The sequence below is a fragment of the Penaeus monodon genome, chromosome 37 (assembly GCF_015228065.2).
Source record: "Penaeus monodon isolate SGIC_2016 chromosome 37, NSTDA_Pmon_1, whole genome shotgun sequence".
NCBI lineage: Eukaryota > Metazoa > Arthropoda > Malacostraca > Decapoda > Penaeidae > Penaeus > Penaeus monodon.
Genome location: NC_051422.1, coordinates 8,994,035 through 8,999,034, shown reverse-complemented (window position 1 = coordinate 8,999,034; position 5,000 = coordinate 8,994,035). Strand labels below are relative to the sequence as shown.

Genomic DNA, 5,000 nt, shown 5'->3' with positions numbered 1-5,000 from the left:
CCTCCCCCTTTTACCTACCACGTGGCGCATCGAACTAAAATGCCTCACGATAACGCCGTCAGAAGCACTGGTCCAGATGGCGAGAGTACATGTCACAGAGATTCTTGAGAGAGCTAAGAGATTCTGACAGACAGACTGCTGTTGAGAAAGAGCCGGGAGATGCGGGGTTGTCGCGAAGCTAGCTGAAGTAGGCTAACTATATAATGACATTTACCGAGTTCGATGGTTGTGAAGGGGACGAGTGATGAATAATATAGCTGTAAAATTCTGGAGACGTTTGCATATTCTGTGGTTCAACAAAGATGTAAAATGCTTTGGGACCATGAGAGTTTTATCATACGTTATCACTCTGCCATGCACTTGATTACACATATGGACAACATTACGATACAGATTTCATATTGCGACCAAATGACAAGGAGCGGTAAGGTTTGGTTTATTGTGCGGTTAGCTACTTTCTATCTTTTTTTTAATACATTACAATCGATATTTTACACAAGGTCGATACGCAAACGGAGTTTTTGCAATCATAACAGGAATGTTATTCGTCTATTGCTTCATCAAATCTAAACTGGTAAATAGTAAACAAACTGGGAGAAACAAAATTCTCGTAATGGGTATTCAGTAATTATAAACATTACGTAAGTTTTATAAGACAGGATACTCGTAAGATACCTTAGATAAGATATGACGCAATGCACTTTTTCTAAGCACCACTTCGCAATACATTAGCGATTTACGACATTTTCGAAGCAGGTACTTAAAAAATAAGCCATTATCCAAAAACGTTATGCGCTAAAACAGCCGATCGAATTCTATTAACACTTCACATTCCTCTATATATGGATTATCTTCATCTGCTTTACCTTTTTTCATATTTTGTATAAAAAAAAAAAAAAAAAAAAAAAAAAAAAATCATAAGCCAAATCACTGGGACATCCTAAAGGGAAGTGCGTGGGAGATGAACTGAGTGGGAGACAGAAGAGAAAGAGGGGAAGGAAGGAGGTAGGGGAAGAGGGGAAGGCGGGGAAGGAGACGAAGGAGGGAGAGAGAGGGAAGAAGAGAGGAAGGAGTAGAAAGGAGAAGGAGGGAGGAAAGGAAGTGGAGGAAAGAAGGATGGGAAAGAGGGAGTAGGACGGAGGTAATGGAATAAATAAGTAAAAGAAGGGAAATGAATACGAAGATGGGAAAGAGAGAAGAAAGAAGGAAGAGAGGAAAGGGGAAAGAGAAGGAAAGGAAGAAGGAAGAAGAAAGAAAGCCACCGGGACAAGAAAGGTATCGAGAAAGACGTCACAAAGATGTCTGAACAATAAGGCATTGATTCTTTGTGTATATGTGTGTGTGAAAGGAGGGGGGGGGGGAGGGGGACGTCATTCTCCTTTCAGATAAATCTCGTTTCATCTTCCATTCGTGATTTTCCTTTTATTCTAAATTTCAGTGGTATGTTCGTATATATGTATTTATGGATGCACGCATATACCCACACACACACACACGAGCACACACACACACACACACACACGCACACGCACACGCACACGCACACGCACACGCACACGCACACACACACACACACACACACACACACACATGAACACACACACATACAGTCAACCACATACACGAATACAAACACAGAAATCCAGTCACAGAGAAATAAAAACCCACGCCAACACCCACGACCGTACGTACTCGTACACACACAGGCAAACATAGAGACACAAACCAGCATAAGCGCTTACATACCCACGCCCACACGAGCAAACATTAACGTCAATCCAAAAATTATCCTTTATAATGCAAGACAGTTGAGGACTAACCATCCGAGGGAAAAAAAACAAAGACTATTGATTTTCAGTTACCTTCTTTTTATGTCAGCTGCTTGTTACCACTAATGAAGAGCCTAACGTCAGAAGCGGAAAATGGGAGAAGAAAGAGAGAGATGATTAGTGAATGGAAGAAGAGAGAGATAATTAGCAAATGGAAGATGAGGAAAACGTAATTGGTAGACCACGAAAGAAGAGAAAGAGATAGATAGTTAGCAAATGGAAAATGTGGAAGATATAATTAGTAGAAAAATAAAGAAGAAAAAATAGATAATTAGTACGAAGTAAGTACAAGAAGATAGGAAATACGGAAAGCAAATAAAAGACAGAATAGAGAAAAATGAAAATAAGCAACACTGCATGACGTCCCACAAAAACATTGTCAAGTGATACCTTATAAAGTAAAGCCTTTTCTTAGATTTTCTGGAACTATGAACTTTTAATTTATTTTCTTCCTTTTGAGAATTGACAACACACAAGAAGAAAATGTAATGCCATCAACATCCTTATAGCAGCCTGGAAATGCCAGAAAAAAAAGAGAGAACGTGAAATCATAACAAAAAAGGCCCTTAAAACGTAAACGAAAAACTCCGGCGCACAAAGATAACCACAACATTGTTTACTAAGCGTCTCAGGGCGCGATGTTAAGAGATTGCGCGGCAGAATACGGAGAAGACGAAGAACTTGGAATACTGACGAAAGAGGCAAGGAATGGAGAATAAGGATGCGAAAGGAGAAGATGGAAATAAATAAGTATGTGAGAAGGTCGACGATGTTTACGAAAGAAGAGAAATGGAAAAGAAAGAAATGAAGTATATGAACTGTGAGGAAAAGAGAGACATAAGTAATGAATAGCGGAAGATGATTGGATAGCAGTGGAGGCGGAAGAGAAAAGGGTGGAAATGTATATATCTATATATATATATATATATATATATATATATATATATATATATATATATATATATATATATATATATATATATATATATATATATATGTGTGTGTGTGTGTGTGTGTGTGTGTGTGTGTGTGTGTGTGTGTGTGTGTGTGTGTGTGTGTGTGTGTGTGTTATATATATATATATATATATATATATATATAATATATATATATATATATATATATATATATATATATATATATATATATATAAACACAAACACAAACACAGTAACGTGTACACAAAGATGAAAAGGGAAACAGCCATAGTTTCATTTTCTACTGTGGCTGTTTCCCTTTTCATATATATATATATATATATATGTATATATATATATATATATATATATATATATATATATATATATATATATATATATATATAGAGAGAGAGAGAGAGAGAGAGAGAGAGAGAGAGAGATAGAGATAGAAAGAGAGAAAGAGAGAGAGAGAGAGAGAGAGAGAGAGAGAGAGAGAGAGAGAGAGAGAGAGAGAGAAAGAGAAACAGAGAGAGAGAGAGAGAGACAGACAGACAGAGAGGGGGATGCAGGAGAAAAAGAACTAAAAGAACTGAAATCTAAACACGCGAAACATTAAATAATATATCAAACAAGAGAAGCAGAGAGAGATGAAGAACAGGCGAGGGGAAGAGTGCGGAGAAGGAGAGAAAGGTGATGAGGGGAAGGTAGGTAAAGAGGGGAAGGGAGGGGAAGCGAGGCAGGCAGGTAGTCACGTGCGGGCGGCCTCCCACATACTCAGTGATGGTCGTGAGGTGCACAGTGACGGTCCGTTGTGGCTCCGTGGCTTCTCGGGGAATACTGAGTGCCGACAGCGAGTACATCTGCCTAAGTTTTGTGATGGAGACACGTGGATTGTGAATGTATGGAGGAATGGTGACGGGGAGGCAGTAAATAGAATTATGAAATTTGGTTTCGGCGCGGAATCTAAGTGGCACTTGAGTTCCGACGTGTGGACTCGTCGGTGGTATCTAACCCTCAGAAGTGGCAAAAGGACGAACTACATGTGAAGTGCACTGCGTTAGTTGTTATACGCGTATTTTAAGTCTTTTGAGAAATTAGCTAAAATTCAACGGGTATACAGCGTACATAAACATATATGCATATAAGTACACCACACATCCCACAGATATACATAACCGTATATGGATTTATATAGTATATACTTATCATATAAATATCTATGTATCTTTTACACAAGTTTGTACATATATCACCACCGTTGCCATCACCACCGACATCTTCCACCATTACGTAGCAGGACGTAAGCCTTCTCAATCTCTTCCATTCATCCCGGTCTTTGTTTCCTGGAGTTTCTGTCAGTGGAAGAGATTGGACGAGGACGAAGCCCTATAGTGGAGTGATACAGGTTGTTATGATAATGGTAATATATATATGAGTATAGTGTGATGGTGGATTAAAATGTATATTTTAGGGGAAGGGGTCCGATGCCTAGCTTGGCGAGGATTCACAGCTTGTATATATATATATATATATATATATATATATATATATATATATATATATATATATATATATATATATATATATATATATATATATATATATAGTAATAATAACAGTAGTAGTAATCAAACTACTACTTCTGATAATGACGATAATAATAATGATAATAACAGCAGTAGCATAAGAACAACGATGATGATAATGATGATAATAATAATAATAATGTTAATAATGATAATAATGATAATAATAATGTTAATATTGATAATAATGATAATGATAACTATAATGATAACGATAATGAAGATAACGGTGATGATGATAATGATAATGATAATGATAATAGCAACAAAAAAAACAACAACAATAATAATGATATTGATATTAATAACAACAGCAATAACAATAATAATAATAATAATAATAATAATAACAACAATAATAATAATAATAATAATAATAATAATAATAATAATAATAATAATGATAATAATAGTAATATTACTACTAGTAATTATTATGATAATAATGATAATAACAATGATGATAACAATAATAATTATGATACTAAGAATAAGAATTAGACGAAGAATGATAATAATAAAAATAATGATAATGATAACAATGATAATCATCATCATCATATCATCATCATCATCATCATAATAATAATAATAATAATAATAATAATAATAATAATAATAATAATACAACTACTACTACTACTACTACTAATAATAATAATAAT

At 35.3% G+C, this 5,000-nt stretch overlaps 1 protein-coding gene across 3 annotated transcripts in view; it reads left to right on the top strand.

Annotated features, from left to right (window-relative positions):
• Positions 1 to 3,555: 3,555 nt before the first annotated feature.
• The window catches only part of LOC119596390 (calcium/calmodulin-dependent protein kinase kinase 1-like), a 196,437-nt gene continuing 194,992 nt past the window's right edge, over positions 3,556 to 5,000 (top strand). For all 3 annotated transcript variants that reach the window (XM_037945608.1, XM_037945607.1, XM_037945605.1), the window contains exon 1: positions 3,556 to 3,603. The gene's annotated coding sequence lies outside the window, so the exon portion shown is untranslated. The remainder of the gene's footprint in view (positions 3,604 to 5,000) is intronic.